At 43.4% G+C, this 6720-nt stretch overlaps 1 pseudogene; it reads left to right on the forward strand.

Annotated features, from left to right (window-relative positions):
• Window positions 1–5356: 5356 nt before the first annotated feature.
• LOC142448678 (40S small subunit processome assembly factor 1 pseudogene) lies at window positions 5357–6466 on the forward strand (annotated as a pseudogene).
• Window positions 6467–6720: the final 254 nt, after the last annotated feature.

Consider the following 6720-nt stretch of genomic DNA (forward strand, 5'->3'; position numbering starts at 1 on the left):
TAAACCAGACCAGACACAATGATGAAACACATAGGATCTAGGAGCAGTTCCACATGTGGTAACCCCTCCCCCATTTACCTCAGCTCTCTGGGGCCCCCATTGCTGGAGAAAGCATAAAAGCAAAGTGTTCAAAGAGTGGCTGTGGAGACAATAGCTCTTATTTTAAAATATAGATGTATTTCACACACAATGCATTCTGTTGTTGCGATTCGTGGCCATAGAGTTGGCTTCAACACATGACAACCTCATCTACAGCACAGCAGAATGCTGCCTTCTCTTTCCTCGGCTTCACAACCACTGGTTTGCTCAAGTCCACTGTGGGGTGTTCTGAGAGCCTACCAACCTTCACCTTCAGCAGTACACTGGACACTATTCTATTGAAATCCACCGATGTTCCTTGGCTAATTTTCAGTAGTTTGTCAGGCCTTATGTTAGTCCGGGTAGACTAGAGAAACAAATTCATAGAAACCCATGTGTATAAGAGAGAGTTTTATGTAAAGGATAACTGTATATTAAGAAAGCATCCCAACCCAACCCAAATCAAGTCCATAAGTCTATATTAACCCATATGTCTGATACCAATATATGTATATAGTCCTCTTCAGACTCATGAAACATGCAATGGCGCTGAGTTTAGGACAGTCACAGGCCAGTGGGTAGGAAGTCTTTGAATCCAGTGGCATTGTGAGCATCTCAGCGCTGGCAGTGGTCTCCACATGGCTTCTCCAGCACCCAGAGCTGCATCAGGGTAGGTCCATGTGGCTTCTCCTCAGGGCTGTCTCGCAGGGAGTCAGCCTTGTCAATAGAGAGTCTCCAAGGGTCAAGAAATAGTGTCTTCCACTTCCAAGGAGGAAATACCAGAATTCCCAGAATTCTCAGGAGAAGGCCATGCCCACACAGAGGCCTCCTTGGCTATGACCTGATTGACAAGCTAGACTCCATGAGAACACTCTTAATCCTCAAAGTGACAAACAATTATATAACTACCACAGGCCTGTATTCCAGTCTGCGCTAGTCTAGAAACTCAACTGAAACCTGTCCACCTTGGGTGATCCAGCTGGCGTTTGAAATGCCAATGGTATGGTTTCCAGCTCCTGGCAACACGGAGGCCTTCATATACAACAAACGGAGGGTTAGGCGGTGGGTACGGATTATAGGAAGGACAAGTAAACAATCAAAATAAAAGCTGTTGTAAACCTACCACCCCAAATAAGTGCTTTTAAATTCTGTGTGTATTTCCCTCTAATTGTGTGTGGGGTGCATTGGTGTGTTCGGATGCATGGGTATATAATACACATGAATGGAACGCTATTGTACCTTCTCTGTCCCTTACTCAGTAAAGAACAGTTCTGCTCTCACTCTGAGCTGTCCCCATGCTCTCTTTGCACATGTCACCAGAGCGGACCGACTGCTGAGAACCAGGCATGGGAACAGACAGTAGAGAGGGCAACATGTGCATTTGCGAGTGTGTGTGCTGTCTTTGTACACTTATCTGGTTATTTCCAGAGGAAAAATTCTTCAAATACTCATGACTATTTTCCAAATTTTTTTAATTTGTATTTTTTATCTCATACTGTAAATTGAGTGTCTGCTTCTTGATAAATATCAAATAATAGGCTCTTTTAATCTTGCTTGTCTTAAAACAAAAGACAGCATATTATTGCTAAGGGCCATCCAGTAAGGTCCAGCCCAGAGTGACCGTATGTACAATGGCATGAAACACTTCCCAGTCCCACACCATCCTCACAATTGTTGCTATATTTAAGCACCTGGTTCCAGAATTTCAATTTGAATTTATTTAATGCTTAGTGGTATTAAACTAATTCACCTGAGTTTATAATTCATCTATGTATATTGTTTTATATGCTTCCTATTTATCTAATTTGTTTTTCTTATTCAAGCCTTTCTCTTTTCCTCCCTAATCCTGAAAAGAGTTGCCTATTTGAATATTAATGCTATTCTTTAATTACATGCAAGGGGCCCTGGTGGTACAGGGGTTAGGGCACAGCTGCGAGCTAGGTTACAGGTGTGAGCGCGCCAGCCCAGCTCCAGGAGGAGGAGAAGATGTAGCAGGCTACTCCCTTAACTGCAGCCTTATGGATCCTTTGGGACACTTCTCATCTGTCCTACAAGGTCCAATCCTTCCAGCTCCAGGAACGGGAATGACTCCGGCTGTGGGTTCCTGGGGTTATGTGTCATAGAGTTCAAATGCATTTCCATGTGTGTCAATTGCCTCATTTTACACTATAGTAATGGTACTTCTCAATACAACTACTTAATATCTTTACATATTTAAGTGAAAGCTTTTCCAATGTTCATTTACCAATCAACAAGTCATCTGAATAATGATTTCTTTCCTATGAAAAGTTAGGGAAATTTTAAACTCTTATTTTGGCAATGGGGAGGAGAGGTGGCATATTTGAATTTCCTATGACTGCTATGCATGTCTTTACCTCTTGAGCAAATTAGGAATTGGACCTGGAGAAGTCATCTCTGAGTGTGGCAACAGAATTCACATTGGTGCTGTTCACTCTTCAAATGCCAGCTCAGGCCCCACATTGTATGATCTCGTTTGGAGCCCCGTTTGTATACTCAAAATAGCAGCTGGAGCGATCGTGTTCAATTTGAAGTCCCATCATTCACTCCTCCCTTCAAAAACGTCTCCCGAGTGCTCGCGGCAGTGAGAGCACTGTCCTGACGCCTGCGCTGCAAGGAGAAATCCGGAGACATTTCAGGTGTCACTTGGGGGGTGCTACTGGCATCTAGTGGGTAGAAGCCAGGGAGGCAACTAAACATCACGCAGAGCACAGGAGAGTACCTTTCCACAAAAGGTTAATAGTGTGAATTTCAGAAACTCCGCTTTAGAGGAACCACCAAGGTCTCTTACTGGAACATCCAAGCTCCTCAGGCTCTACCCACTGTTCTCATATGTTGCCTCTCTAGCTCTGGCCCCATCCACCCCCACCCCCCTTCCCTTTCTCTTTACTTGGTTACTTAGGGTCTTGTCTAACAGAAAGGTAACAAACAACATGTCCGGTGTGGTTGACTTTTAAAAACATGAATGTATCAGCTCACAGATCATTTTTGTTGTTGTTGTTGATAGGTGCCACTGAATAAGTCTCGATTCATAGCAGCCCTTGTACAACTGAATGAAGCACTGCCTTTTCATGTGTCCTCCTCACATTTGGTATGTTTGGTCTGTTGATGCAGCCACTGGGTCAATCCATGTTGTTGAAGGTCTTCCTCCTTTCCACTGCCCTCTACCTAGCATGATGTCCTTCTCTGAGACTGGTCTCTCCTAACAACATGGCCAAAGGATGTAAGATGAAACCGCACCAGCCTTGCCTCTCCGGATCCTTTTGGCTGTACTTCTTCCAAGACATATTTGTTTGTTCCATGTAACCTTCAATGTTTTCACAGTTTAAGAGGCTAGAAGTCCATATCAGGGACTATGCTCTAGGAAAGAGTCCTTTATAAATGGTAGCCCTGGATACCCGTCAGCTTGTAGAAGGGTTCTCGTTCTTTTGTAGAAGCAAACATGAAAACCAATATACTATGGAAACCGTTGGTCTCAGCCCTTGGTATGCATGCTTCTTTCCATGTCGCCTTTCCCTTTCTTTAAGATGCTATTCGAAAGGGATGAGGTTTACAACCCATTCTACACTGATAAGGTCTTATAACAAAGGAACCACTTGTATTTCCACTCAAGTTCATATTCACAGATACAATGGTTAGAACTTCAACATATGCATTGGAAGGCACAATTAGATCCATGACATCTATATTTTTCTAAAACCTTCTTATTTTACTCTTTTCCTTCCACCCTACCATCAATCAGGTAAAGGATCACCTTTGTTCTTGTGATTGTTAGGTACCATCTGGTATGTTGTGACCCTGTGGACAACAGAACGAAACACTGTCCAGTTCTGACCATTTTTGCAGCCACTGTGTCAACGTCTTGTTGGGGGCCTTCTTATTTGATGCCCTTCTGCTGTACCAAGCAGGATGTCCATCTCCAGGGACTGGTCTCTCCTGATCACTTGTCCACAGGAGGGCTTTAAAGTGCTCTCCCCAGGCCTAAAATCTCCCAAATTCTGCTCATATAAACGGGATTTTTATTTTTACTACCAGCAGTCTCTACCCACATGCCACCTGTGAGTGAAGGTCTTCCGTGATGATTAAGGTCATGTGTCCACTTAAGTGGGCCAAGATTCTCGGTGGTTTGAAGAATGTAATAATCCTCCATTTTATGCTCCAATGTGAGCAGACACTCAGTTGAAAGGGGATTTCTTTTGATGTTGATTCCCCTCATCATCTTCCAAACTTTGTTTATTGAAACGTTAATTAGCCTGACCTGCACATTGTTAGCATAGCATCTCCTACTCTGTGTGAATCAGAAGTTGTTTCTCGCCTGATGCCATGTTCACAGACTTGGTACTTTCCAGCCTCTGTGGCTGTAGGAGCCATTTCCCCGGAAGATCCCTTTCTAGGTAGCTTTGTTCTTAGCAACTCACTCACCAAGACCACCTCGGTCTGTGTCTGCTCTGGAAAACTCAGCCTAAAACATTTTTTTGTATCTACAGCCACTAAACCTTCCATCCCCTGTTCTTATTCTTTCCCTCTTCTTTCGATTTTCCCTTTAGCGTTTACTATTACGTAACAAACTATATCTTTTACTTCTTTCATATATTAACCCTTTCCCTAATTTGCATGTACGCGCGATGCAGGCAGAGATGTTTCTTGTGCTATTCCTTTCCCACTGCTGTGGCTCAGCACCGAGAGCGTGCCTGGTGGGCGGCGGGCATTCGAGTATCATTGTAAAATGAATGAATGTTGCTGCTGTTGCTGGTCGGGCATCAGGTCAATTCCACTTCAGGGACCCCATGTAGAACTCACTGAAACGCGACCTAACCTTAGCGCTGAATCTTCCTTTCGAAACCTTGATAATGTAGGAGATTCACAGGGCCCAAAAGTTAAAAACAAATTAGTCATTCAGATGAAGCCTAGTAATTGTGAGAAATATTTCTGTAGTCAACACAGCCATGAGCTTCACACAGGCCTGGTAGGGCGTGATCGAGGGTAATGTAACCAAGAGGAATTGCTGAAACCCAGGTGGGGACTGAGCATGATAGTGGAACAGAAAGAAAGCCAAAGGAAATAGAGGAAAGAGCTGGGAGGCAAAAGGCATTTATAGAGGTCTAGATAAAGACATGTACATATGCAAATATATTTATATATGAGGACAGGGAAATAGATCTATGTACTTATATTTATAGGTTTAGTATTAAGGTAGCAGAAGGACATTAGACCTCAACTCAAGTATTCCTCAATGCAAGAATACTTTCTAGCGGGCGCGGCGCGGTCCCTGGACAGGCTCCGCGATGGCGCACGCGGAGCAGCTGGCATCTGGTTCTCTTGCCGCCTCCGAGACGCTTCTGGATACTTTGCTGCTGAACCTCTACGGCTTCGGAGAGAGGGAAGATGAAACAAAACAGATAAAGGGAAAAGAGAAAAGGGAAAGCAAAAAGAGAGATTTGAGAACCACAGTCGTTGTGTCAGAAGAACCAGCGCCTCTTCCTAATTCTCGCGCAAGAGGCCAAAGGAAAAGTGCTTCCAGCTTCTTCAAGGAACTCACAGAAGAGCTGCATTGTTCTTCTGCTGGGACTCCGACAGATATCCCTTCACAACCACACGGCCTTGCTGCAGTCATTTCCTGTCCCCTGAAGAACAATAGAGAGTTTGTAGAAGTGGTAGAATTCTACAGCAAGCCCCCAAAAAGAAAACCGAAGCCTGAGCAACATGAAAACACACAGACCAAAACCAGTGCCCTTGAGAAAGATGTGGACATGCCAGAATTTAACTTAGAAAAGGCTCGTCTGGAAGTGCACAGGTTTGGAATCACAGGTTATGGGAAAGGAAAAGAAAGGCTTTTGGAACAGGAACGGGCCATTATGCTGGGTGCCAAGCCTCCCAAAAAGAGTTATGTTAATTACAAGATTTTGCAAGAGCAAATCAAGGAACAAAAGGCAGCAAAGGAGGAAGTAATGAACACGGCCCGGGACACAGATGTTTTCAAGAAAAGGAAGAGGAAAGGTCAGGAAGACAGGAAATCCCAAAAGAAGTTGGCACCTAGTATCTTGTCAGGTGGATGTATTGGAAAGGTTGGAAAATTCAAAAATGGCACATTGATTCTGCATCCCGTTGACATCAAGAAAATAAACTCTTCCAGAGTGGCTAAATGAAGTACTTCATAAACTCAAAAGAGGAATGGAAACGTGCCATCATGCTGAACCTGAGCCTCTGCAATTGAAGTTGAAAAGATAGTTCTTAATTATTGAACGTTTTACCAACTGTGTTGTTACTGTTGGAAACAAAATCAAACAAATACTGTCTTTGTGGTTGTTCATATATTTTTTATGTTATCTAAAATATTGGGTCAGCTGTGGTGTGAGTATAGAATAAACCTACTGAAAATAAAAAAATTAAAAAAAGAATACTTTCTTCTATTAAATTGACATTCTGTGATGCTCACCTTCCTGACACAACCGCTGAAGACAAAGCGGATGAATAAACAAATGTGGTGAAGAAAGGTGATGGTGCCCGGCTATCAAAAAGTATAGCATATGGGGTCTTCAAGGCTTGAAGATAAACAAGCAGCCATCTAGCTCAGAAGCAACAAATTCCACATGGAAGAAGCACACCAGCCTGTGGGATCATGAG

Source organism: Tenrec ecaudatus, chromosome 5 (assembly GCF_050624435.1).
Source record: "Tenrec ecaudatus isolate mTenEca1 chromosome 5, mTenEca1.hap1, whole genome shotgun sequence".
Classification (NCBI taxonomy): Eukaryota; Metazoa; Chordata; class Mammalia; order Afrosoricida; family Tenrecidae; genus Tenrec; species Tenrec ecaudatus.